General features: G+C 41.4%; 1 protein-coding gene across 3 annotated transcripts in view; it reads right to left on the minus strand.

Moving 5' to 3' along the window:
• Nucleotides 1-22,621, minus strand: part of LOC146822676 (poly(rC)-binding protein 3-like) — a 555,354-nt gene that overhangs the window by 219,619 nt on the left and 313,114 nt on the right. Inside the window, exon 3 of one of the 3 annotated variants that reach the window (XM_085606866.1) lies at nt 17,881-18,037. The exons of the other annotated variants lie outside the window; for them this stretch is intronic. The gene's annotated coding sequence lies outside the window, so the exon portion shown is untranslated. The remainder of the gene's footprint in view (nt 1-17,880; nt 18,038-22,621) is intronic. 3 annotated transcript variants of the gene reach the window in all.

Raw genomic sequence — 22,621 nt, forward strand, 5'->3', positions numbered from 1 at the left:
TTTAAGTATTACAGGGTCCGCTCGTAGCATTTAAACAATTTTATGCACATGACACCTTTTGGAAGTATATTTGCAGCTAGATTTGTATGCACTTTACCCTTCCGCACATTGCACTTTTTTACGTGATTAGAGGGATATCCGTTGTATGAATTGTATGCACTTTAATCAAGCAATAATGTTTTCTATTTGGGTTTTGGTATTTTTCAGATTGGAGTATATGCAATGTAGAAATTATGCGGAATTCTACATCTTTTAGCAGTATCATAACGTGGACCTTTTGGAACCATGTTTTTAAAATTATTCGGATAAGATGTATTATGTATTGATTATGGAGTGAGTCTTATAGCTATTATTAAGTGTGATTTTATAATCATGTTTTGGTCTAGTTTGCATCTCATCATTATTTATGCACTATATCTGATGTTATATAACTTGACTGTTTACTCTCGATTTCGTGTATTTTCCTGTTCAAATTTAAAAAAAGTAAAAAAAAAAAAAAAGTTACATTTGGCACAATAAAAAAGTTAGCCGATCGCCTTTAATAGATATCACCTGTTGATTGCAGAAGTGAGAATGTTGCCCATATGCAGATAATAGGACCAGTGGGCAAAAAAATGAGGAGCGCTGCAGTCTACAGCAGACAACGAAAATCCTACATATTTAAACACATTTTGTTAAAAAGGTCAGAAAGAACTACTCAGTGTTTATCAAGAAAATGTGTTTTCGTAGTTAATGTCAGTTTATGTTTACATCATAGAGATCTCAAAGTGGAAGCAATGTCAAGAAGGCACTAACGCGAGTCGCAAATAGGTTGCCTCTTTTTTTAAGGTAAAACGTCTTGAATGCTAAATTGCCGCCTAGTGAGACACAGGACATAACAAACGCATAAAGTGCAAAATTTGAAATCTAACTTTCTAAACCACCACAGCGTTAACAGTGAAAAAATACTGACGTAGAGCTTAAGGAAAAAGGTTTTGAAACACAGCTTGCATGAGCTGAGTAAAAGAGGCACACCTTTTATTACAACCCATGCGTACAAGTGGGTGTGTTTTCTTCTGGGTGTTATGCTGTGTAATATTTACACAAACATTTTATTCTGGAAGACATAGAACACAATATAGACAATTATGCTATCCAATCCAGCTAATAATTTAAAGTTTGATTCCACAATACATGTTCCTACCTTGGGGACCATGTTCAAATGTATGAGCATTCTGTGATTGCTCTCAGTGAGAACTCCGTGAAACCCCATAATTGAGAACCGAATAGGACCAGTGCTGTCTTGACATATTACCCCATATATGAAGACGAAGATTGGTCTCTAACCACCACCGACCATGAACATTTTTAGAAGACATGAGATGACCACATGGAGCAAACGCGTACTCATAGAAAAAGAATAAGTACGTTCAAGCACACTTACATTTCTTCCATGAGTGACAATGATTACGCTCTTAGGAAATAGCATGCTGACTCCAACAAGGAATCACTAAATAAGCACCTCAAAAACCTGTGTGGCTTAGTTTGAAAATGAATTGCGATCAAAAGGCAGTTCTAGAAAGCAACGATGGATACAAAATGAGCTGAAATATCTGTAGTTTTCTTGGGCTGCAAGAAATAAAGACAAAAGTGATTCATGGATGTCTACCAAATAAGTCTACATGGCCACTGGTGCTCCGGCTTGCGCCAAAGCGATTAACATCATAAATATGTATCTCCAATGTTCATTACAAGAACATAATAGTAAAAAGTGGCTGCAGTGGATTTGAGTGGTCTCCAGAACCAAAAGACGTGCAAGGCTGATAAACTTATTCCACTGAGTTAGGTAATATATTATGTTGACATGTCAAACTGCAAATAAAAATGTTTTCAAATGCTTCGGAAACATTAGGACATGCTATCAGACTCTTAGTTCAAGCCGGAGATCAATGTATCCCTTTGTTACCCGGACCGCAAATACTGCACCTCCTTTTTTACATATTCTAAATTTAGGATTTATTTTCTAAAAACTTTGCAAGTAAGGTGTAGCCGATGGTACAACAACATATTTGTAAGGAACACAAGCCCTCCACTGACCACCATGTGTCAACAGGGGTGGCTGTAGGGCCAGAGAGTGACGGTTCTGTTGTTTGAGCATAAGAAGTAGGCATAGGTCTGCACAATCACTAACAAGAGTGCCAATAGCCTTACTGCAAGAAACGAAAATAGCCAATTTACCCCTCAGCCGAATAGTTAAAGACTGCCATAATTCGGGGGCAATGGGGCCCCCAGACTCATGGAGCCCATTTCAACTGCCCCTGCTTAATGCAGATCGCTAGGACCCTGAAGCTACACTCTGAAATGTTTGCAGATACTTCTTGCAGCTGTTTGGCATATTTTCCAATCCATTGAGTATTTATTGTGCTTGGCATATAAAAACTAAATCTTCACTCGTGTGCTGTTGCTCCCTCACACTTGTTATTTTCTGAAATATGTAGACCCAGGGTGTGTGAAGATTTAATTAAACTAGCATAGTCAGGCAAAATAGCACAAACCTTCCATATTTTGCCCAAGGTCGGTTGAGTTTTACTTCGCCAATCCCTGTATCTGAATGTCCCGAGCAAAACAAATGAGAAATCAGGCTGCAAAGAGTGTTGTATTCTGCTGTCACCAAAATGACCGAGTTAACACGATGGCAGCCTCTGGGCCGCACCATCTCTCTACCGAAGCTTCGCCATGGGGCTTCGCGCAGTGGGGAAAGAAGACGGAGACACTGCCAACAAAAGTGTTAATTGCCGGCCCCTCCTAGCCCTACGCCGCAGCTGGAATGGTCCAGCTGCAGCACAGGCCCAGTTTTAAGCCAAAAGTTTATTTTGTATACTTTGCTTTCTTCGCGGTTTGCAAAATAATCAGAAAAGTAAATACCTCGCATAAGAGAGTAGAGATCAAGACAGATAGGGGAATAAAGCCAGCCTTTCATGGCTGCTATTGAGTCAAGCGGCATATATTGGCAGCATTCATTCCCTTTGTCTCTCTGATCTCCACACACTGATGACGTCTCGCCCAAGATATGTCTCGTGCTGTCTCTGGCTGACATCATCGACCTATTATCACTCGGGGCAGATCGATGTCAGTTTCAAGCCATAATGAGGAAATGCTAGGCTGTAAATTATACATGCGCTCTCCTCCCTTGTGATTATATGCAAATTGCAGCGCGTGCTGGAGTGGCAGTTCAGCTCTTCTCTGTCATTATGGCTGTGACACTGTGCGTGTTTCGTACCCTACGAAACCGTGGCACCAATTATCTATTGGCACAGCCTACACAAAGATCTTAAACAGGTTAATTGAGATATAAAACCTTTATGCGCGTTCCGCCATGTAATGAAACTTCACGCGCGCTTTGAACGCGAGCGCGGCCTCAGTTCTTGCCATGTAATTTCCTCCGACGTCAGGCCTTTGAGAGTGTTGGCTGCCGCGTGCAGAGGCTGCGGCTGGAAGGCGTGGATCTGCTAACTGCGCCACCAAGATGAGCAGCGCCTCGGTGGCAATATGTCATACATGCTTCCAGATACTAACAAGCTGACATAATTACCGTCTGTCCCAGGGCGTCGCCCTCGCACAGTAAATGCCGCGTTACAGGCGAGGAGGAGAGAGTGCGTGGCGTGCTCTTTCGGAGCAGGCACTGCTCCTCTTCACTGCTGCTCGATTGGTGTGACAGGGTGGGAGGGGTAGCGTTATTATGCGTTCACCCCCAGCAAGAACCGCATACTTTTGAAGTCAAGCATGGCACCGGCGCGCTTAACCAGGAATTAAGAGCTGTATCCGTGTCAGCGTGCTATTGTGGTGCTCTCTGCTACTTCAGTGAGGAGGAACGGGCTAATGCGGGGGAAGAGGGCACTGAGCGCCTCACTGGTTAGTGCAGTGGGAGGGGACCAAACAGTGAGATTCGGGTGGATGCGGAAGGGGGAGTGAATGTTAAATTACTCAACTAAAAAAGGAATGGGTCGCAGGGTGAAGGTGAATGGGCGAGGCGACCAAGGTTCAATATGTACTGTTCCCATGAGGGGAAGGGGAAAGTACTAATTTGCATTAGGTGGGCCTCTGGGGCTGATTTAGAGCTTTGTGGACTGGTCTTCTAGTGCATCAGTGGTAAAATACCCTGTCTGCCAATCTCAAGATCTGCCCACCTGATTTCTACGTGTGAAGGCCACACGTTTTACACTGATGGAGTAAAAATATACTGCATCATCATAAAGCTTCCTCTGAAAGCCCAATGCAGTAGGTGCCATCAGAGGTAAGCCATCTGATCATCCAAACTCTTTGGAGAATCATCTGCAAGCTTCTCACCCATGAACAGAAGGCCCTCCACAACACCAGACCCGTCAACAGGAACCACCGCCTTGCGTTCCACGCTCCCCAGCGCTCTCTCCGCTCGACCCAGCTCTCCTTCGCAACAGTTCCTCAGATCAAGAAAAGCAGAACAGAAGGGCGCTCTTTCACCCTCCTCGCGGCCACGGCATGGAACTCCCTACCTCTCCACCTCCGACAGACTGCATCGCTCCCTAAGTTTCTAAAGGACCTCAAAACCTGGCTCTTCGATGAAACTTAGTGAACCTCCAGTATCTGCGGACCCCCCCCCCCTTTACCTCAGCACCTTGAGACCTGTTCCAGATGAGTAGCTTGCGCTCAAAACCCATTGATTGAGAGTGGACAGTTGGATTTTATTTTACTGTCTGCCACCGTCAGGTATATCATGGCAGTGAGGGGCAACTTTTGAACAGTTTGACAGTCAGCAGTCATGTTTGTCAGAGTTGTCAGTCAAACTTTCCCTTCATTGTCAGGAGTCGCCATGATTACGGTTCCTGCTAATGTATAGAGTTATCCGCAGGGCCGGTGGACTTATCCAAATTTGGTGAGCAGTGTAAAGGCAGAGTGGCGGATGTAAAGTCCCTTCCACCCTGTCTGCCTTTACTGTATTTGCCAAACCCTAAATAAGGTCCTTGGGTCTAGAGTGGCACAGTGAGGTAAACACAATGGTTTGCAATGCTACCTGATTCATTGCTAGTGGTTAGACAATTTGCAAGCATTTGTTCCAGTCATCTTTTGGGTGTTTGGGCTGACAGTAGTATGCCTGGAAACCTGAGCCTGGCATAGCTTTCCAAACCTACTGCCAATGTTTCGGAATTCTATAAAAGAGTAAATAAACGAGTAAATTTAAATGCCCAAAAATGAAACTACCTCTTACTTTGAGGAAGGTTCTTCTTGCAACCCTACAATTGTTTCAATCAAATCTTTTTTAGGCACAATCCTTTCTCGGAAATATCATGCCCTAAAAAAGTTACTTCATGCACACTAAACTTACATTTATCCTTTCTAAGTGTCAAACCAGCCTCAAGAAGCTTCTTCAACACAGCACGTACCCGATCATCATGTTCTTTCACAGTACTTCCATAAATTAGCATATCATCCTGGTAGCACCTCACTCCTTTTATCCCTTTCAACACCTTGACCATCACTCGTTGAAATACCAAGGCAGCAGAAACAAACCCAAAGGGAATTCTCTTAAATTTATATGCACCCATTGGTGTTATAAATGCAGTACGCTCCTGTGAGCAAAATTCGGCTCCATCCAGTGATAAGCTGCTGTCAACTCTAAAGTTGAAATATACCTAGCACTGGCCAATGTTGCTATAATTTCATCTATGTTGGGTAATGGAAATCTATCTATTCGGACTACTTTTTTGAGTACTCTTAAATCTACACACAACTGAATACTCCCACTGGGCTTTTGGGCAACAACGATAGGGGATAGTCACTCAGTGGCTTCAACCAGGTCAATCACACCAAACTCAATTATTTTTTGCAATTCTAATTCAACACAACTTCAAACACTAAATTGGAATGTGGCTGACTTTTCCTGACACTGGTTTGACACCTGTATTGAGCCTGATATGGTGTTTATACCCTTTTAAACACCCTAGCTTGTCAACAAACAGTTGTCCATACTATGTAACAACATTTGCTGCTGGAAATCCCACCTCTTGTATCTCAACCTAAGGATTTGCAATGTGATCCAGCATCACTCCCAGACGTTTCTGATGTGGGCAGCCTAATATATCATCCCCTTTTCTGGATATATACACTGTGCCCACAATTTATTTGTTGCCTAATTCTATGCAAGCATCAAAGAATCCTAGCATTTTAATAGGTTCCCCGCCATACCCTCCAGGTTGCACATCCATACTTTTCAATTTTACTTTGTTCTGAAACATTTGATCAAATGTTTCCTTAAAAATTATTATCAGATAAGAACAAGAATCAAACTCAATAAGGATCTCAACACCATCAACCCTCACCATCTGGTTTGGATGATCATCATTTTGATCCTTGATTTGAGAGATGACCTCTAGTAACACATCTTTCACCTCTAACTTCTTCTTTCTTCTTCCTTTATTCCTACAGCATTTTAGATAATGGCTTTTTACCACCACAACTATTACAAGAAGCATTTAGCACAGGGCATTCTTTTGCATTAGTCCTGTGTCCACCCACACCTAAAACATTCTCCTGGAAATGTACTTCTCACATCTTTATTCACTGCTTCACAAACCACTTTTTCAACCTTCTCAGATTGAGATGAATATATGTTCTTATCACTGCTCAACTCACTTACACATTTTAACATATGTTCAACTTTTGTAGCTACAATCAACGTCTCTTCCAAAGGGGGCTCATCCTGAAGCCACAAGTCCTCTCTCATTTTGTCACTTTTGCATTTGAGTACAAATTGATCTTATCTCAGTTCATAAGTTGCAGTTCCAAACTTACAGGTAGCAATTAATTTCCTCAAACAAGTGATATAAACCTCCACATATTCTTCATTTCCTTGCTCTCTCAGGCCAAAGTAGTATCTCTCCATGATGGTACTCACACATGGAAGCTAATGTTGATCCAGTTGAAGTAAACACATCTCATATTCATTTAGATCCCTCTTTTCTTCCAAGCTCAGATCAGGCAAGGTCTCTAAAATTTCTTGACCTTCACTTCCAAGACAATGTATTAACAAGGAGTACGTTATTTCGGCACTAAGATTGGACTTTCTAACCATAGTATAATGACAAAATATTTCCTTCCACTTGCTCCACCTAATGGGTGGATCACCAGGACTACTCACGAAAAATGGTGTAGGTGTCATAATCTGCATCTTCCTTGAAATTAAATGAAATTAAAAAAAGAGACTTATATAGCACTGTTAACCCGTAGGTATCACGGCGCGGAGCAGATCATGAATACCCAAAACTGAAAACACAAAACAAAATTGAAAGCTGTTCCTATACTAGAACTAAAACTAATATGGCATAAACATAATATTATACCCTTAACTAAACTAGTGATACAAATGATCTAAACCTCTACTAGGCTAATGCCAATGGTAGTGCCTTAGACTTTACTAGAAGTGCTGCTACTACTGCAATGAACAGGCATGGAATGGATTTAGTAAAATTATGTACATTGTTATCAAATCGTACAAAGAAAACACCTCTTTGTTGTGAATTTAAATTATAAGAGAGCCATGTATTGACCTAAACAGGCCTAGAACAAAAACTATGAAAATGATGTGCCCATCACCATTCCAACATACGTTGAGTTTCCCCATCCAAAATAAGCCTAGAACAAAATAGGCAAAATGGTGTGCCTGTCACCATTCCACATAGACACTGAATTAGAAAATTATCAAAAAAGTGTGTCTGTCACCACTACAAAAGAGACACTGTATCTCCTCGAACACACCAAGTTGTTTGACAATGTCATGCACACCATTAAACACAAAGGTGGTTCTCCCAACCACCAAAGATAGCTGCCTTGGCGTCGCTTTGCGTCATTTACTAAAGACGATTGGACTTGTTTTTCAAGCAATCCGCCCAATTTTTACAGTTCGTGGTGCCGACAGCAAACAATGAACGCATTCACATTCAACGTGCTTTTCCTCTGGCGATCGAACTGGTTTTGTAGCAAGACAACCGATTTCTATGGTGAATTGGGCCTTCAAATTAACTGAAATGCAGATGTGTTCCACAAACAGCACCGGGTCCTAAATTTTCAAAGGCTGTCACTTCACTTCACATCAAGTAGCACCGTCAACTTAATTCTTGTTGCCACGTACTACCATGCTCCTCTCTTCATTTCTCTTCCTCAACCCATCTATAGTGCGGTGCTTTTCATTCTACACACAAACGTTTGCAGAATGTCGTGCCCCGAGCATACAACAATCGCTCATCGAGGCGTCTCCATGTTGAGGTGTTCTTCCTTCAAAGACAGCATCACATCCTCGTCACCAGAGCAACAAAATGTGACCACAAGTAGGATCACTCAGGACACGTGAAGGCAAGTACCATTTATTTAAAACCTCAGCCATCAACTGACCACATATCTGTCAATCTTCAACATTCTAGGTATCCCAGCAACATTAGAGATTCTTATATGAAACATTGTGATGTAAAGCAGACATCACAATCAGTGTACATTTCCACTGACTAATCAGTGCATAACAAATGTTTTACATGTTGGTCAGTGTAAATATCAGTTCAAGACAGATGCAAATTTGGCCGCCCCTCAGCCAAATGAGCTGGCATCAGTGTAAAATTGTACTGCGGTGGAGCCCTTCAGTGATCTTATCCCTGGGCGTATTATACAGATAGGGTGCTCTACCATGCTCTGTACTGCAGCGCACCTTCAACTTGATGAGCCAGGGGCAGACTGGGTCAGTGAGACCTATCACCATGAATGGACTGTCCCAGTGCAGCAATAAACTTGTGCCTGCCCTGAGGGCAGTGCGTCAGTAAAAGGTAAATAGCTGCCTCGAGTCACCAGTCCTCCTTTCTCTGTGTAAGCAACAACAAGTCCTGCATTTGAAAAAATGGAAAGAGATCCCACTGCAGGCAGGAGCAGTCAGTAACTGTCCCCACCTTTGGTGACATGCTGGTTAGAGTTCTTGGGACCCGTTTTACCCACTTGCAAGGCACACCCTTGGGGCGTATGGACGGTGCGCCACCCCTATACGTTGTAGCCAGTGCGCCTTTTGGCTATAGGTCTTCGGCCTGGTCCCCTGTAAGGTGCAAAATTCCTGATGTTCTAATGTAAGCTCTTTGCGCTAATAGATCCATGTCTGTGCCCAGATCATATAGGTGTGTGTAATAGTTAGTAAATACACCATTTATGCTTGTTTGCGAGTGGACGAAGCAACCCTCAAGGTTTTTGTATGACTGTAATTGTGTTATGTGCATATTCTGCATGGCTCAGTCTTGCCAGTAAGTGGCACAGTCTGTTGCCCTATATTCCTTATAATCATGTGATCCTGGTCTTTGCCGTTATTTTGCATGAAGTTGCCTCTAGTGGATCATTTCAGTATTATCAGCTTCTGATCCCTGGCACTGAGTCTCTATCTTTCATGTCTCATCTTCAATCTTATTGAATTGCGTGTTGAGCACCTTATAAAACCCTCTATGTATTTAATTCATATACCTTGAATATAGGTTTTAAAAGATTATCACTCATTTAAGGCATCTCTGGTAGATGTAGCATTTACCTCAAAGAGTTGCTGCACTTCCACCTCTATCAGGCCTCTCTATGCTGCATCCTCCAGAGCTACTGACTGCAGTCAGTAGGTAGGTATTCTAGTGGGTATGGTTCCTCATTGTGTCGATAACAGTAAGAGGTTGTGTTATGAAAGGGTTCTTGCTAAATATGTAGTCCCATGTACCATCCCCAAAATGTGTGCAATGGTGAAATTCATATCTATTGTGGTGTACAGGGAGTAAATGGGTGAAGAATAAGAATACTCCTTTTCCTGTGGGGTTATGGCTCTCCACATCTCTGTGAGACCCTAATGCATACACCAATTTTGTAGCTTCTCAGCATAATTACGTGAGGTTACTCTTGGTAGTGGGGGTGAGACCTGTACTTGCACACATCGAGCACACAATTAAAGTTTCTCCCTACTATAAGTGGTTTGTAAGGAATCTTGGCTAAAACTGTGATGAGGCTATCAAGAAGCAATACCTGGCCAGAGTTAGGGCGAAACACTCTCAGTAAGTGGAGCACCCTTCCATTCAGTCTTCCTCCAATATGTATATGTATCTTCAGTCCGGGTTGATTATCTGTGTCTTGACAGTGAAAGACACCCCCACAGCAAGACCCCTCTGGTGTATGCCAATAAGGAGGTGTTTTATATATGACTCTTCTATGTGCGGTGCAGTGTACCTTCCTCCGACTTGGTAAAGTGTGTCTCCTGTGAGATTGTATAATGTGCGCCCCTCCGCTACAGAAATACATAAACCTGGTACTTACTACTGGCATTCATGTGGCTTCTACCGTTCCATGTAATTAATGTGTCCCTTCTCATGGGCTTCACCACCTGACTTCCATGGGCAGCCAGCAGCTCCTCCCTGTGGGGTGCTCCGACTCCAGTTCCAGCCACGGAGGGGTGTCTCTAGTCATCCTCTATAGCCACCACGTGTACAGATGGAATCTATAGTGTTGGATAATGTAGGATTTCGGGGCCTGAGGGCTGGAGTCACGCTACACTGCGGCCGCCATCTTCACTGTCCTAGCCACACCCAGAAATGTTTTCACTCTTTTTGTGTACTTGTGTAGCACTGAATTAAAAATGTAACATTCAGAGACTGGGAGAAGTTTACCAACTCCCGTGAACAAGGTCAAAGTAACTTGACCGAAACGCGTAGGGAATGGCAGACTTTGAATAAATCCGCCTTATTACTTCTGAAAAATGAGTGAGTGCGTTCTTTACCTTGCTGAAAAGCAAGACTTGTTTCATTTTTTTTTCTATTCCTTTTGTCTCATTTACCGCACCTTTCTCTCTGTTGCTCCTTCTTTTGCTAGCTCTCTTTCTCTTACTTACTTTTATTTACCATTTTCCTTGCATCTCATTGGGCAGCGCCTCTTTCCTCTTTCTCTTAAGTTCTGCCGCTCGTCGTTGGAGCTTGGACGAAGTACAATTTCCTTCCTGCGGCCATGGTCCTTACACTGCCACCCACTTGCCGAGGTACTTTTTAAAAGGTTGTAAACGACAGCTCCCTAAACGTGCATGTGTTTTAAGGCCCACTCTATACCTCCCCATATCTCCCAGCTGCCTCCACCCCAGCCCAATACACTAAGTCCTGTCTGGGAGGTGGTCACACTTCCCTGTGGCAGGAAACCTATTGGTCTGCCTTCCTCTGATCGAGCTCAGCTCAGCAGCAGGAGGGCAGAAACGTGTCTGTGGTCGGCAGCAGCACTAGCTTGCTGTTAGACCCTGAAAGGCTGGTACCAGGAATACAGGGGGGCACCCTAGGGGAGCCTGCCAGTACATGGGATCCTACATCCAACACTGGAATCGAAGTTGGAGTAGGATTCCAACATGTTTGAAACCAAACATGACCAGTTTCGGTGCAGCCAATATATAGTTAGACATCTCAAATTTGACTTGTCCACTATATGTATCAAATGGCTGACTTCCACTTACAAAGCCTGGAGAATCGACTCCAGAGTTTGTAGAGGTGCCCTGGTCATACAGGGGCACCCTCACACTTGTAACCAAGCACCCTGCCCTCAGGACTGAAGAGCCTGCCATAGGGGTGACTTATAGGTTTTAAGTGCAGTGATCTCAGATATCAGGAAACTTATATCTGTCGTAAGTGGGACTAGCACTAACTTACACAGGCTGCAATGGCAGGCCTGTAGTCACAGTTTGGGTGGCCTTTCATTGGGTAGCATAATATAAGCTGCAGCCCATGGTAGACCCTTGGGTACCTTACTATCATATACTAGGGACTTACCTGGGTACACCAGTAGCCAATTGTGGAGGTATCAGTACTTACCATAATAATTAGGGAGGAAGCACAGTGAATGGGGTCCTAATTAGCAGGGTCCCAGTCAGACTAGTCAGAAAACAGAATAACACCAGCAAAAAATGGGGGTAACCATAAAAGCAGATCCTGCTTTCCTACAATCCCTCTCCGCATGTTCGTCTGTACGCACTCTCCTAAGCCTGCACTCCTCAGCCACTGCCCATTCTAATAGATCCCCATAGGACTAGCCCAATGTATAGCTATACGGCGGCATGCCAGCAGCAGGCCCAACTGGGCAAATTTATTTTGCATTTTCCGCCCCTTTTTGGGAAGGGGCAGTAGCCCCAGCAGGCATGTTGAATCATGTTTTCCACATCCACCCCAGTCACTCCACGCACCTCACTCCAGTACGAGGTGAGCTGTACGCAATTCCATGCCACATGATAGAAGTCGGCAGGCATGAACCCGCATCTAATGCATCCTTGTGATCTCGACGGGTACGCCCTATGGAGTCTGGCCAGGGTCAACTAGGCATGGTAAAGAAAATAAAAGTGCACTAATTTGAAGCAGGCATCACTGGCAACCTCTCGCACCTGCGCTCTCGCCCAGCACCATTCATTGTCAGTTGCGTCACCAATTCTTTGTTCCATGCCTCTCTGCGTGCCATGACTGTTGTCATCCAGTAAGCCTTCAAGGCTACGTTTAGCCGCGATATAATATCTTTAAAGGAGCACAGGTCCAGAATTACCACAAGTAGGTGGGCCATATCCCGTGAGATACTTGAATATTGCAGAAACTGTCCGTCTTCAACCCTGTATGTGTCCCCATGTCCACCAGAGTCATAAACGTATCGTTCAAATATTGGTCTCCCACCATCTGACAACTCCCTGTGATCCAATCCTCGACATTCATGGATTTGTGAATATGTAGAACGGGGCGCAGTCACCAAAGAGGAAGAAGTGGTGGATACAGAGCTCTCCTAATGACGTTCCTAACTGCCAGGTCCGATGACCAAGCCTTCAAGGTGATGTAAAAAGGAGTGTCTGGCGGCCGTCTCCTACCACACATCAGTAAATGGGGAAGCTGAGCAGTACCAACAGATCCAAATTGGGTTTCAGTGTCGCACCACATCGCCTCATACTGTAAGAGACCAGCCAGGTAATAAAGCTGCAGATCGGGAAGCTCCAGCCCACCCTCGCCCAGGTCCAACTTCAATACTTGGAGTCATACCCTAGACCTCTTGCCCACCCCTACCAAATCCACCAATAGCTCATTTATTCGATGAACCATCGCCAATGGCAGTGTGCCAAAAGAGTTCTGTATCACGTAGAGGCAACGTGGCAAGAGGACCATCTTACTCAGGACATTCTACCCACTACCGACAGGGATCATGTGCTCCAGAACCGAATTGAACGCTCAAGCACATACAGTGTTCTCCCCATGTTCAGCATTATTGGAGGTGGCTGTCATGCGTAATCTGGAGCCCAATATAGTAATTTTAATCATTTAACATTTACTTACCAGCGCATCCCATGTTGCTGCTTTATAGATCGTTGCTAGCAAATTATTGGGTACAAATGCCTGCATGATTTCAGGCTACGTTTCTTCCAGTAAGTGAAGTGTCTTCAACAAGTAAAAGGATTGGCTCAAGCTGCATGCAACATTGTATTTGGGAACATTCGTCTGGCTGACGGAAACCTATAGTACAACAGTGGCTGCCATCTTGGAGTTTAATTTTAACATAGCATTACAGTGGCAGCTACATTTGAATTTGGATAATTACAAGGGCAATGCACTCTAAGTATTTTCTGCAAGCAGGTGTGATGACAGTGACAACTTTATTTATTTTAAGTTATTATTTGAGTGCAGTAAGATGATGGTGATAACTTTAATTGCTTTAATTTATTTTAGTGTTCACAATGTCGCACAATTTATCAGTTTCACCAATGTTTTTACCTAATCCAGGTGATTCTGTGACTCCCTGGGAAGAGTGGATTAATGGGTTTAAAATCTTTATGTTGGCTGCTGGAAATGAAATAATGGAGGATGCCAGGAAACAGGGTGTTCTATACCATTCTTTGGGCAAAGAAGGCTTAAGAATGTATTGCACTCTTCTTGATATTCCCCATCAGGAAGAAGTTGATAGCTTGTCATTGTACGATAAGACCATAAAACTGTTGGAATTACATTTTGGTAACAAAACAAATGTTATTTTAGAGAGGTATACATTTTCTTTTCGTATACAGGCAAGCGATGAAAACATTGATTCATTTGTAACTGGTCTTAGAGCATGAATAGTGAAATGTACATTTACTGGTAATCAAGATGAATATATTTGTGACCAAATCATAATGCTTACTTCTAACCCTGCAATTCCCAAAAAAGAATGGAGTGCACATAATTCTACTTTATAGGAAGCACCTGATATTACCAGAGGTGAAGAATTAAAAAATAAATGTGTTAAGGTTGTCAACCAGGATAAAATAAATGATGAGAAATGTCATGAAGGGCAACAAGTTTGCATACTCATGGGGAAGGCAAAAGCAGAAGGGTAATGTAGTAAAACAACAGAGAAGAGTAAAGGAAAATATAAAGGGGGCAGAAAAGTTCATGTATGAGATCCTGTAGTACAAGTCATGGGGCAAATGACAAGTCATGTCCTGCACGCAACGCTACATTAATGAAATGCAAAAAACTGGGCCATTATGCACGTGTTTTGCAAATGTATGTCATCCAAATATGTTGGAGTAGTGAGTGCCATGAGATATGATGACTCAGAGAATGAAAATGGGTACTGTGATCAAATATTGTGGATTATTGATGACGATGTGAAGAATGTGAAGAAATAGTGTGGTCAGTCATCAACTATGATAAAGAAAGACACTTGGGTGTAAGGGACCCCAAGTGTGTTATTGAGATTGATAGTAATCCTTTACATATGTTGGTGGATTCTGGAGCTCGATATACTCATTTGAGAGGAGGAGTTGAAGAAATTTGAAATGTTTAAGGAAAACCAACTGTATAAACCAGATGTAAAACTTGAATCATATAGTGGTGAATGTTTGGAAATTTGGGGATTTTTTACAGCTGAAATTGCATTTAGGAACAAGTAAATCTCAAGAAGGGTGTATGTTGCAAAGAAAGGGGCACCCTTATTTGGTCTGATTCACCAAACTGCTATGGGAATGCAATTGCATCCAGGGGCTAAGGAACAGGATACTACACAAAAATAGAGTATAGTTCAGATGTTTCCAGAAGGTATTTTCTGAGAAATTAGGTAAGTTAAAAGGTTTTAAACACCAAATTGTACTATGTCGAGGGTGTCAACCAAACAATCAAAAGTTCATAAAGCACGAAGGGATAATGTTAAATCTGAATTTAAGAAATTAATTGATGCAGATAGCATTGAGGAAATTGAATCATCTGAGTGGTTGGCGCCCATTGTTGTTGTGTGAAAGCCTGAACAAGCCAGAATGTGCATTGATTTGAGATATTTGAACAATGCCATATGGATTGATAGACACCCATTGCCAAACATCAATGAGATGATTGCCACCATTGGAATGAACAAATGGTTTTCAACAATTGATCTCTGATCTGCCTACCACCAGATTGAATTGCTTAGTGACTCCAAAAATGTAAGAAGTTTTGTCACATCTTTTGGAGCACACCGTTTTAAGCACATGCCATTTGGGCTAGACTCTGAGGCTTCAGTTTTTCAGAGGTTAATGCAAAAAATGTTTGATAACATGAATGGAGTATTTTATTTTCAGAATGATATGTTGATATGGGAAAAAAGAGAACGTTCATGATAGTAAATTAAAAACCTTTTTGGAAAGGTTTCAAAGCAGTGGTCTGCCGATAAAAGCAGAAAAATGCAAAATGAAAGTCAATAGTGTGACTTATTTAGGACACACTATTGGAAACAACGGGGTAAGACCTCATGAGAAACTGGTAGACAGTATCATTAATAGTATGGTACCTAGTAACAAAGATGATAGATGATGTGAAGCCATATTTGGTGTAAATGAATTTTATGCCAAATTTGTAAGAAAAAAAAATGCGGACAAGAGCAAGTCAATGAGGGGTTTACTCAAGAAATCTTCCAAATTTGAGTGGTGTGAAGGTTGTCAAAAGGAATTTGACAACATCAAATTGGAAATTGCAAACGCACCCCATTTAGGTAGTTTTTATATGTCCTGCAGTATTCTGCTTTCCACTAGTGCCTGTGCACAAGGATTAGGAGCATTTCTTACACAAATTCTGCACATTATCTGAAACAGAACAACGCTACTCAGTAATCGAAAGAGAAGCATTAGATGTTTTTTGGGCTACCAGACACTTTAGAACTTATTTACGGGGCACACCTTTTGTGATCAGAAAGCATCCTAAGCTGTTAATAATATGCATTTTTGACAAAGGTTTCGGGCATATTGCCACCTAGAATTGCAAAATGTTTTGGCCAGTTTGGAGGAATATAATTTTGCGATGTGAGTGAAATGTGTGAAGATAATGGGCGTGAAGGAAAAGATGCTAGCTAGAGTGGACGTGAATAAAAAACTTGAGAGTTATATAGAAGAAAATGAAGGATGACCAAGAGGGTGGCAGATGGAAACGCAAAATTTAAACTTTGAACAAGTACAAGGAATTTGTGTGCTCTATCATCTCTGTGTATGTGTGTATATATATGTTGTCCCTTGAGAAAGCGACAAACTTTGTCATAAAACCTTCTGACAAAGGAGGGAATGTGGTCCTATGGGACATTGACAAATACCGTACGGAGGCCAAGCGCCAATTGGAGTTTTCTGGAAGTTATTTACGTTCCAGTATGGGCAGATATAATAAAACCATATGTGAATACCACAGCATGCTAAATGATTGGCAACAAAATGACTTATTGAGTAAAAATGAATATCTTTTCTTACTCGTACAGAAGCCCATGGTTCCAGTGTTTTACCTTTTGCCTAAAGTGCATAAACATCCTACAGACCCTCCAGGAAGACCCATAATTGCAGCGAACCAGAGCCTTCTAGAAAATACCTCCATCTATTTGGACTATTTTCTTAGTCCATATGTATGCAACCTTCCCTCTTATTGTAAGGACACTATGGACTTCCTGTCAAAAATACAGGAGATCCCCTGGCACGATACATACATTCTGGCAACAATTGATGTTGTCGCTTTATATACCTGCATTGAACATGATGTTGGTATTGCAGCATGTAAATACTTCTTGAGGGACAGACCGCTTACACTGTTTGACCATACCACTGTCCTATTACAAATGCTACACTTTTGTCTGCATAATAACTGCTTTTTATTTGAAGAGCAGTGGTACGAACAATACACAGGGACTGCTATGGGCAGTTGTTTTGCCCCGAGTTATGCCTGCCTCATGATGGGGTGGTGGGAGGCAGAACATCTGTGGCATGATGGCAATGCAAAATATCAGGAAAATGTCATCCTGTGGACCCGATACATAGATGATATTTTTATGATATGGGACGGTCCACAGGAGGATCTTGATTGTTTTATCCAGGGCCTGTCCATCAATGAACTGAATCTGGAATTTACGAGTAAAACTGATCCTCGGATTATTGAATTTTTAGATGTCCAGGTTGAAGTAGGAGGGGGTACCTTGCAAACGAAATTGTATAGGAAACCTACTTCAGGCAACAGTATTTTACATTTTGGAAGCCACCATCCAGTGAGCTTAAAACGTAGCATTCCTTATGGTGAGTTTTTAAGAGCAAAGAGGAACTGCAGTACCCATGAGCTGTTTAAGAAAGAGGCCACTAATATGCAGACAAGATTCAGGAGTAGAGGTTATACTGCCAATAATCTAAAAACAGCTATTAAGAAAGTGGACACTAGAGAAAGAAGCAGTTTATTAACTCCTAAACCTCAGGTTAGTGACAAGCAGGAAGTAAGACTGATCACTACATATAACTCTGCGTCACAAGATTTACATCAGATAATACGCAAACACTGGCATATTATTAAAAGTGATGCTATTATTGGTAAATTGGTCAGTCCAACTCCGCACATCACTTACCGTAAGTGTCAATCTTTAAGAGACCTCCTAGTTCACAGTCACTTGACTATACCCAGCTCTGCATCTAAATCTTGGTTGAGGGAACTCCCAGGGTTTTATAAATGTGGTAGATGTAAGGCCTGTAGCTGCAGTTCCAATGTTAAAACTTTCTCTCTCCCTAATGGTAAGCAAGGAAAAAAAAACGGAATTTCATCAACTGTAACACCGAGTATGTTGTATATGTCATCAGCTGTATTTGTGGCCTACGCTATGTGGGGAGCACAATCTTCCCTGTAAAGAAACGCATTTTGGAACATCTGCGTGCAGTGAAAAATGGTGACATGTCATATGCAATTGCGAAACATTGTCATTTAATGCATGGAAACATCAAAGATATCAATACTAAGATTGCATTTTTTGGTATTGACAGGGTTCCTGCAAATTCTAGAGGTGGCGACCGGCAATGGCGACTGAGACGCCTAGAATCAGAATATATTATTAAATTATGCAGCAAGTTCCCTGGTGGGCTTAATCAGGAGGAGGATCTCCACATTCATCTTGGTTAGCTGGACTACATTTTCTGTTGTTTATGATTAGCATGATATCACCTCCTGTGTCTGCAACGGAATTGTAGATTTTCTTGGCATTTTTTGTCCAGCATTATCACTCCTGGCCTTTCTCTATCTTACTTTGGTGTTTTTGCATACAACGTACCTATAACAGTTTCCAATGCCTCTTAGAGTGTATATATATATATACACATACTTTTCCCTGGAACCTAATTCTCTCCTTACCCCCTTGTCATCCTTACCTTCATCTTTTTCTTTCTCTTTCTCTCCCTTCTTCCTTTTCTTTTTATCCCAGCTCCGTGTCCTCCTATCCCCTCCATATTCCATTTCTCTCACATCTGCCCTGGCAACTTTGGGTCTTGAATTGCCTGTATCCATGATGGATATATGCACAAATGCCTGGGCCCTTTTATAGTCCCCTAGAGCGGCTGCTCGAGGTGTGTCTGGGTTGGCCTAGGTTTTTTGTGACTTTAGTTTTCATCGTATGATGTTGCTAACTTGCTGGAGTATTTCGCCCCTGTATATTCTTGTGTTTAATTAGTAACCCCTAGGTGGTCGGACTGAGTGGCTTAGTTTTTTCCCCCATAGTAGATGACTACGATAAAGATTAATTATTCTTTTCTGTGTTTTGGAGTGGCACTTGCCTTAATTTGTGTCAACTTTGGGTGAGACATTAGTAATTTTTGCACTAGCAGAATACCATTTCATTAGAAATAAGATAGCAACGGACCTCACGATGATGGCCTTCTTTGCCACTTGGCATTTATTTCTACTTAATTATTAATTTGTGTCATACATATACGTTTATTCATTGTATTTTACTTTTCAGAATTATGTATATGTATACTGCATTAATGTGCTTCAATGTATGGATTTCACGTTTATCCACTGTGATAGTCTGTTTTTCATTGAATTTACACTGCAGCTTTGTTTTGTAACTCACCCTGCTTTCTATGTCTATTGAATTGTGAGGAAGGACTTTAAAGCCAATGACCACTTCCGGGTTACTCAATGACTCTTTGACAAAGACGGTTGTTGTTGAAACGCGTCAGAGTCAATAAAATTGTTTTCTGGCCAAATTGAATCCTGAGTGCGACTCTTTTCTTATGCTGGAGCAGCGTAAGGCTTTATTAAAAAAAAATATATATATATATATATATATATATATATATATATATATATCTCTTAGGTTTGTAGGTATAGAATTGTGTACAGTTGTTTTTTATTTTGTATGTTATTTATATTTCTTTTTTGTAAAAGCCATTGTAAGTGAGGACATATGTTATGCTTTAGGCTTTGACAAGGGTGTGCTTATGTGTTAATGAGTGCTGAGACAGTGTTCTGTAAGAGGAATATGGAATACAGAACACTGGTGTTATTGTAATTTGAGAGGGAGGAGTTAGAGCTGGGCAGGAATGAGACAAGCTGCTCAGGGGAGTCGTGGCAATAAATCTTCTTTTTAATAACACACAGTCTGCTCCTATTGTGTGTGTACACTCTACAGCTAGAGCTTTAAGAATCCGGCACACACCTCCACAGAGGGATCATAAATAATATGTCCCAGAATTCTAAAAAATAAATAAAGAACAATATTTTATAAATGTTCCACATAGAAAACTACAAATAGTTCATGTCCACGGATGAACAAAGTGTGATAAAAAATAAAACGTAAAAGCTTTAGACAGAGGCAGGCAAAAACTCATAGTTGGATTAATCGTAAGCTGGAGTTTATGAAGATGTGCAGTAGAGAAGAACTTGTACAGGTGAAGACTGTTACTAGCGCTTTTTAACAGACGAAGTAACATCTGTGTTTACCAAATAGTTAGTGCCACCTCTTGCTGCTCTGTGAAACAGTCCCTTAAGTATTGGAATGGAATCACTTGCCATGAGGTGGAACTGTAGACCAAACAGCCAAAAGCATAAGGTGTGAGATGTTTACTCTTCTGAAGCCCAGTCCCCATTGCCCTAACATCTTTTTTAAAGAATTGTGACACAAACCTGACAGACGGCTATGCTGTCAATTCAGACCCAAAAATAAGCAATTCTTGTAAATACAATCTGCTTACCTTAACTTACCTTAACGTATGTTTTGGAATTCTCAGCACTAACAGGCTTACTCACAGGGAAGTATGCCTTTAATACATTAATCAGCATACATTACTCAGTATAAAATGGATGACTCCATATTGCCCATAGAAGGTAGTTGAGTTATTTATTGAATGGTTTTTAAAGGTGCATAGAAAGCTCAAGAGAGTCAGAGTGCTTTACATAAAAAAACTTTACAGGGCATTCATAAAATGTCAGCCATGAATACGCACTAGTGCAAAACTGATAGAAATATAGAAAATATAGAAATATATAATATAGAAGAGTGCCTATATACCAATATCCCCATCATTTTATGTACCTGCATGAGGACAGATGAATGACAGGGCATCAAAGGACAGGGATATTAGTCATGGTAAAGACAGTGGGTATAAGGGAAAAGAGGATACAAAGCTCAGAGAAATATCGCTTTACGTAGAAAAACATTACTGAACATTAAAAGCATAAGCAAAGGTAAGACTGAATACAAACAAAAGTCACAAGTGAACAAGTAAACTAATAAAAACTAGTAGAAAAATATATTTCTCCACCAAACAAGTATCACGCTGCACTCTCCCAGTTTTTGTTGATTCAATAAAGATTTATTCAAGCCATCTCCTGCTCCTTCAGTGCAGCGTGATTCTTGTTTGGTGGAGAATTGTTGTTCGGGGCGAGTCCAGCCCTGCTGCGCGCACCAGCTGTGAAAAGTGCGCCTTTCGTTTTTGGACTGCATTGTTGTTTAGAAAAATATATTATTGAACAGTGCCTTTATACAAGTATCAACATAATTTTATATACCCAGGCAAGGATCGCGTAATAGTAGGGCAAACACAGACAGGGGGTTCCTAGACTAGGTGAAGAGAGTGAGTATTGCAGCAAAGAGAAGATAGCAATAGTAGATATCACACACCTGACGCAATAGGAAAAAATAGTTTTTGAGAAAATATGAAGAAAGTAGCATGCAATAATTACTCTTTTATGATGGATGGAGAAGATGTAATTAGTGAGGAGAGGAGCAGAACAGAGATCCAAACTGCGGGTGCAAAGCTGGAGAACAACTGATTAAGACTATGGGTTTGATTTAGAGTTTGACGGATAGTTTACTCTGCCCAATAGGTGGCGGAAAGCTTATCCACCTTATTACAAGTGCATTATATTCTATGGTACTTGTTATAAGGCAGATAGGATACCTGCAGTGTCTGTGAAGGAGTAATCCGCCCATCTAACTCCAACTCAGGCCCAATGGTTTTGTTGAAAATGGGGATCTTCTTTATCTGAACTTCAGAGTTGACCAGAGCCACCTGAAATATTAAGCTTTTCAGCCAGGTAGAGAGTTCAGGAAGGATGAATTTGTGAATTAAGTATGCCAGTTTGTATGTGGACCTAACCTCAATAGGGAGTCAGATCAGGCTGAGCAAAATAGGTGTAATATGTTCTAAGCGGACAGTCTAAGAAATGAGTTTGAGCAGTGGGATGAAGCATTGCTTTGAGTGGTAGTGGCAGATTTAAGGAATGCCAAAGAGAATGGAAATCCCATAGTCTACTTTGGCAAGGACCAGAGCTTTGACTACTCCTTTTAGGTCTTGTTCCAGTAAAAAAAAGGTTTACACCACTGAATTAGACTTAGTTATGATTGGCATTTCATGCCATGTTCTTGATTTGTTTAAGGATATATTTACAATTATCGAGAGTGAACCCAAGAAATTTGCCCCACTCAATAATGGTTGGCATGGAGTTTAGAATATTAGTTGTGTTCAACCAGTATTGAACTGGTGTGGCTGAGGATTGAGATTTAAGGTGATGGGTAGTTATTAAGGATTGTACATTATCTAGGGTTGAGGATAGTAAGATGATGTCTTTGGGAGAGAAAGCTTTCAGATATAGTTTGGTATCACCAGCGTATTGGTGATTTAAAATGTCAGGTTCTTTGATGATGTCACCAAGTGGTTCAAGATAGATGTTGAAGATTGGAGGTGCTAGAACAGATCTTTGAGGAACCGCTTAAGATACACAAGCAGCATTTGAGAAGGGCCTGCCTATTTTAATTTGGCGTCAGCAATTAGTGTGATATGATTTGAACCAATCCAGCAAATTGTCATTGAATCCCA

This window comes from Triturus cristatus, chromosome 5_2 (genome assembly GCF_964204655.1).
Source record: "Triturus cristatus chromosome 5_2, aTriCri1.1, whole genome shotgun sequence".
In the NCBI taxonomy this organism is placed as follows: Eukaryota; Metazoa; Chordata; class Amphibia; order Caudata; family Salamandridae; genus Triturus; species Triturus cristatus.